The sequence below is a fragment of the Lissotriton vulgaris genome, chromosome 5 (assembly GCF_964263255.1).
Source record: "Lissotriton vulgaris chromosome 5, aLisVul1.2, whole genome shotgun sequence".
Classification (NCBI taxonomy): Eukaryota; Metazoa; Chordata; class Amphibia; order Caudata; family Salamandridae; genus Lissotriton; species Lissotriton vulgaris.
The window spans coordinates 801784324-801791759 of NC_141693.1; positions in this window are offsets into that span (position 1 = coordinate 801784324).

Sequence of the window (7436 nt, forward strand, 5' to 3'; positions counted from 1 at the left end):
GTCATTTGAGTTGTCATCAGTGATGTCATTTGAGTTGTCATCAGTGATCTCATCAGTGATGTCATTTGAGTTGTCATCAGTGATGTCACTGACCATGTCATGAATGATGTAATATGTGACATCATCAGCAGTGGATTGCAGGTGCGCGATATATAGTTATTGCATCTAACTATATATGCGAATTTCAATGGTTTTGTGCGAGTAAATTAAGGTTTTGTAAATGCTAATCCCTAACTATATATGGCCTAAAACCTATGGTTTTTTCAGTGAATTTCAATGTTTTTTTAATAGCAAATATCTATAGCTGTAACATATATTCTTATTCTAATTCACAAATATATATATATTTTTTTTTTTAAGCAAAGGACCCAGATGCATTTACAGTTTATCACTAACAATGTTCCAGGCTAATGTATTTTCACGGGAAATTAACAACTGTCCTGCAAGTAAAATATTCCTATTTCGTGAAAAAGGGCGTTTCTTCGTCCCATGAGGGAGCCGTTGAGCAAAAGAGACTCGGCCTGCTGTCTTAGTCGCTGATAGGCCTGATTATCGGATTTTTATCGATCACTTTATGTTGCAACAGTGGAAAACAAAACAGCCCTTGCCCATTTATTTTTACAGCATTCCTGCGTATTATACCCTACCCCCAAACAGTATTTTGCCTGTTACCATAGTAGTAGTTTATGGAACACTTACGTCAGCACATAGGTTAAGATTTCACCACAATATGTTGCTAATGAGTGAGCTTCAGCATTATACTTCAAATTATAAATATCATTTCTATTGATGACTGCTACCCCCACAAAAAAACAGACGTATGTACTTTTTTAATTAACTTTTATTAAAACAATAACTGGAACTATAACTAAAAGATAACACTACAATAAATAACTAGAACTATAAGTAACAAAACAATATAATAAACAACATATAATATGGAGTCCAAAATAAGTATTGTAGTTAATCTGCAAAACAAAAAGGAAATTAGTGTTTAAAATTAGATTGAAGTGACTAAATGAGATCAAACATCACAAGTCAAAGTAAAACTTGACAATATTTATATTTTTTAAAATTTTCGCAGTGTGCCTGAAACGCTTCCACTGGCATTGTACATGCAGACTTTGGTCCACCCTCTTTATCAATTTTTGCAGTTTGAGATATAACGTCCTACATGTGTTATTCATCTCCTACTTTCTCCTTTCAAATTCTCTTGTAAAGACCTTAACAACAAATAAAGGGAACATTTTCTGCATATTTTTAATAAAGCATTTGACACAATGCATAGTAACACCGTATTTATTGAATGTTTTGAAATTAATTTTCACAAGTCTTAAAAAAGGTGAATGCAAGAAAAGTTACTTGCCGCATATGCAAGACTGCTTTCAAGAGGAGACCCCAATAAAAAGGACTTGTGTGGAACTGCAAGTATGCTGAAGCAGTTGCAGACTAAGAATCCGGTCAACTTTGCAAGGGAAGAGTTAAGGAGATTGAGAGCGGCTCCTTCTGCTTCATGAGAAGGCCCGAGTACCAGTGGAGCAACACCGTCAACCTTTAGAGCACAGCCTAATATTTGTCCCCAATTTGAAACCCTTTAAGAGAAAAAGTAAGAAGGTTGGGAGCTTTGTATGCCATCCTAATATCTAATTATCCATAGTTATACAGAGATCCGCCCTGTATCAGACTCATATGTACAAGTGTATATTGTAGATTGTCTGCCACCGAAAACCTCTCAAAGTACCTATATCCGTTACTTTTTAACTTCGTTGAGTAGTCATATTGTGAGTATTTACCTTAAGAGAGCCAATCAGCTTCGCTTTGCAAAGCTCCATTACGCGAAAAGTATGCGATCTGGAGCGCTACCCGGGACGCTGTCACAGATATATCTGTTTTTTTAAACGTGAATTTCTCGAAATCCACTGGAGCACATATATTGAGACCCAGCAAAGGCACATTGGGCAGGTGAAATGAAGCAGCTCAATTAGTTAAGGGTTAAAAAGTATAGTACGCAGAAACATTGAAAATATGAACGGTCCAGGTTTGTTGTATGTGTTTTTCATTTTTGTACAGCATAAAGCAATCAATAAAGATCCTGGTATTTACCCTCTACTTTATATGCTACCTGTATCAGGGAAGTTGTTTTAAATGCCCCTAAGCCACCCCGAAGGAATGTCACCTGGCCCCCCTAGTTCGAACGAAAACGACCCCGTACCACTAAAGGTTATCTCTCTTCCTCAAAAATGACAAAAATTACTTTCTAGGACGTTTTGGACATTGATGATTTTCATATGATCTATTTATTAAAGTAATACTCATCTCTCCGCATGAAATTAATTTTCCACATGCTACACAAGTCAATCTCATCTGCCCAAAGTTCTTTTGCAGATTTGGGACCGTTTCCCTTGCCTCTGACTCACTTATTGCTAAGTCATTGATGGATGTTTTTGCCGAAAGGGGATTATCCACCAAATCTTGAAGTTGTGCTTTAGAATAATTAAGAGGGTGCCACCTCTCCATGTGCCGATGCATGGTATGATTACCATAGCTATATTTTTTTTGCAGATGAGGCAGGTAATGAACCTGGCATTAACTTTCTTTTCATGAGAAGGAAAAGAAAAAAATTGCCAGATAAAATTCACTTTCACATGGGACGTTCTTGGCATTTCTTTCAGAAACTTTTACATCACTGTGTCATTTCTTTGTCTATCCTGGTTAAAGCAATGTCATATAAATAGTTGTTTAAAAAGTTTTTTTTAACGTGTTTACTTTGTTGGAGCGTTGTATATATTTATAAGTTATTAAAGTGTTATAATCCTACTACTTTGTTGGAGTGCTTTATATTTTTAATGTGACACATAATTGTGAAGACTATGATGTACAAAAAGGCATCCCTGGAATTTTCCGCTTCAGGCTCGGTCCCACACACCCTTACAGTGAGAATCCCCTCCCCAATCACAATACAGGATCGTTATCAGATAGTAGGAACACGTGTGGTGTGACGGATCTCATGAGGTGGCGACCTTGATCTTTGTGGAATAAACTAGTTTATCGCAAAACTGTTAAAGCCTGCTCTAATCAAACATTCGACATCGTTAACATAAGAGTGTAGTAAATAAAACTAAATCCACCCCGTCCCCTAATTACAAGGCACACATTACTGTGTGAAAACAACTCTTGTTTTCACGCGATAATGTTAAGTACCGAGGCTGTTACAGGATTTACTATCACATATGTGTTCCCATTGATATTAAAGCACTAACACCGTGGAAAATTCCACCGATAGCGGCGATATGTTTAACGCCGAGCACCGGCGATTTTTATCGCTTAGAGGCCTTGCTATTATGAAGGTTTATCTCCTAAGTCTCTGATTCTCAAACTGTGCAAAGCGGCTCCCCTGTGTGCCGTAATGAGGTGCCAGGGGCACCGCGCACACTCTAGAGTGACTAACCATCCATAAATTCCACGGACATCCATACCCTGTTATCTGTAATTGTGGCCATCAAAAGGAGCTGCGCTGCTCCCCTCTGAGAGGCCTCACTCCCACTGCTGCAGCGGCCTCGCAGTGCTCCAGGAGCACAGGAACAGCCCCTCCCACCCATTTGAGTTCTGTGTCGGTCTGATTACCACTTAGTAAATGAAAATAAGCACTGAAGGATATTCAAGTATGTAGTACTTCTCCTGCTACAGCATACAGAATGCATTCTGTTAGGTATAAAAAAGTGAAACACCCACACTACAATCATATAGAACATTTCCTTTAAAGAAGCCTGTGAATAAGTTTAAAAGATCAGGTTAACCTTTTTTTACTCTCTCATCATTCTTAAACATAAGTATTTACAATACTATATTAAACAATGCCATGGTTGCTGCTTTTTAATTTTAAGAATCTTGCAATCATTCGCAAAGCCAATACTCATGGCTTCTTTTTCGTGACAAAAAACTTATAATATTACATATCTACATAGAATAACAGAAAAAAAATAACACTACAAAGGCCCAACACTCTACTAAACGCAGATTTTTAACCTATGGGGCAGATTTATGTTAACTGGTTCATACCCAGAGATGCACCAGTTAATGTGCACCACAGTATGCTACTGCTCCGTCACCCATGGTGTGCCACATTTATAATGTGGCGCCCCATGGTGCAAAAACAGCACAGATGCGTAACGCATCTGTGCCGAAAAGGTAATACATTGCTAGAGTTGCGTCGCAAGTGTGATGCAGCTCCAGCAAGGCTCACCAGTGCACTATATTCACAATGCTGCGTCAATACCTACGCCTGCTTCAAGCACAGTTTTGAAACAGCATGGGCCTGAAAGTGACTGAGTGAAATCTCATGGATTACAATCAGCCACTTTCAAGACGCGTTCCTTCAGAGGAACACTTCCTTATATTGCAGGGATTTAAAATGTGACATATCTCCTAGATCCATAACGTTGTAAATATGGTGCATTATTTGCACCGTCATTGTATTAAATAAAGTGACAAAATTGTGGCGCAAAGAGACGCAAGGTCATCATAAATCTGCCCCTATGTGTTTCAAAGTGCCCTCTAAATTACAACCAACACTCTCTTTAAAGAGACCCCCAAGTTTTTTTTAACACCTGTTAACTCCTCCCATGCTCATGACAGAGCCGCTCCGTCACGAGCATCGCCTGAGCTGTCCTCATGACGGACCGGTTTTGTCATGGCCTTGCCGCTGTGCTTGCGCAGCACTGATTTTGCGCCTCCATGGCGCGTTCTATTGACTGAGCGGAGCCATGACATAACCGCTCTATCATGAACACACCTCAACCGTGGCTCGTGAAGGAGTGGCTCCATCATGAGCATGCGAGTACCACTCAGCCACACGCCCCCCTAACGCTGAGGCAGAATTGCCACTACAGCAAAGGACTTAAAGTCCTGGAAAGAACACCATGTAACATTTAATATCATTTACCACCAATGTTTTCATATATCAGTGTTGCTGAACTCACTCAGTGAAATGTTGCTCATTTCATTAAATCACTTTTAAAGCATGCCTTATAACAATGCACCCAATCCTATGTGGAAGTGCTTATATTAAACATGACATTGCTATAACCAGGATAGACAAAGAAATGACACAGTGATGTAAAAGTTTCTTTTTTTTTATACTTACCTAAAAAATAGTAAAAAAGTAAAGTAAATTTCTCTTAAAAATGTAGTATCTGTGGAAGAAAAGTAAAAATAAGATTATAATGTACATTTCATAAAAGAAAGAAAAGTACGAGTCAATGAAACAGAACGTAAAAGAAAAAAAGACCAAGGGAGAGAGAAAGAGACAGAGATAGAATGTCTACTATATAAATCAATAAATAACTTAATTAATTAATTGAAAGACATAATAGCACTGAAAGAATGAGTGTCTAAACGAAAGTAAAGTAAGAGAGAAAATAAAAGTATACTCAGGGATATTACACAAACTAAACAGTCTCTTACAGAAGCACAGTAAGAGTACAGGAATATCTTAAGGAGATAAATAAAATAAAGGAAAAACAGTAAGAGAAACAGAGTGAAAAAGGGTGAGTAACAGAAAGTAAATGGAGTACAACTAGACAAGCACTGCAAAAGACATATAAATAGAAATAAAGTAGGGTAAGAGAAGTAAAGTATGGGCCTTATTTATGAAGGCCTTGCGCCACCCATGCAACACTTTTAACATGGCAAAAATTGGTGCATCAGTGGCGCAAGGCTTTCATAAGTGAGGACCTTTACATTTAAGTGTAAGAATTGAGCATAATTAATGAAAGCAAAGTAAGGAAACAAATATTAGATAGAGTAAGAGAAACAAATTAAGATTCTAGAACAAAGGTGATGCAAGGTCAATAAAGGTGAGTCACCATTAGACAACAGTAGTAAAAAACTGAAGAGATAGATAGACTGAATAAGATAGTGACAGAAAAGATGTTACAGAAATAGGGAAAAATTAAACACAAAATATGAATGAGTTAAACTGAATAAGTGTGACTAAACAGTACTGAGAAAGGAAGGAGATCAAAACAATAAGAATAAGAGAGAGGCAAAAAAAACTCTCGGATGTTATTAGTTGTACTTACCTTATAAATGTAATATCTGTGGAAGACAGTAAAAAAATCTGTTATAATACATATTTCTAAATTCAATGTAACAAAATAACTTAAACAACATATTAAATGGTTTATTTTTGCTGTCCTCAGAATACATTGATTTTCACTATAAACAGTGATTTCAATATTAATCATCATATAACAGCGGGGAAAAAAACACAATCAAAATGATTGTGTTTAAAAAACCCATACAAAATCTCCATACATAATATAAATACCTGAAAAAAACATGTCTTAAATGTTTTTCTCAAATTCGCAATTTCTTGAGTAAGCACACTACATCTTCCACAGTTACAAACTAATTAAACTATACGACCTATTTTTAAATATATCTCAACAAAGCCCCGTGCAAGTATCTTCTATAAAAATCTATCTTAAGTACACATTTTCTTCTCTCATACCTTTCCGCGTGGCCAAATTGTATAAGTTAACTCATTATCTTTTAAATACCTCTCCAAAAACTTGCGTCCATATATGTTCTAAAATAATTATCTGAAGTACTCATTTTGTTGTCTCATATTTTTCCACGTGGCCAAATACTATGAGTTAAGTAGTTTTTTTCTGAAATTTCTTAATCTTAGTCTTATCTATTCTTTTATGAATCTTTCCAGTTAAAATTTGTAACGTGTTCTATACCATCAGACAGTAAGTAAACTTGTACCTGATGTTATCACTATGCCAAATACAAATTTCATTTCTAGATTTGTACACCCTCAGTCACATGATATTTGTAAACAACAAAGTTTCATATCTTTACAGTATTAATCTTCCTACAGCAAGTCATTTTACTGAAATTTGGGTTCCAAAAATAGCAGATAGGAGTTAGTTAAGGCAAAAGGCAAACGTTTCTTAAAACTCAATTGACTATCATTGCAAAGCGTCCTGCCGCTTGCACACTTCAAATAAGCTGTGTAATGTCCTGATGATGTTGAAGGCCCTTCATGAAAAATAATGGCTAAAGTTACAAATGTTCTTCTAGAAATAGATACTTGAGAAGCCACAAAATTTTTAATTAGAGTTGACAATTTACTCCCATCAGCTCTGCATCGTTGAAACATTAAAATTACATATTATCCATATCTGTGGATAAATAAAGTTGATAACATTTCAGACTTACATTGAGAACAGACCATGTTCTGATGCGCATCTTTAACTAGTTTATTAAAAGACACTTCTTTACAGTCTGGTAATGTTAAATATATAAATCTTTCACTGTGTATATCAGTAATACTTGAAAATGAGCAATTATCACACTTATGTTCCCATTTATAAGAAAGGCTAAAAAGACTATCAATATCTACACCTTCATCTTCCAAAACTGTAAAC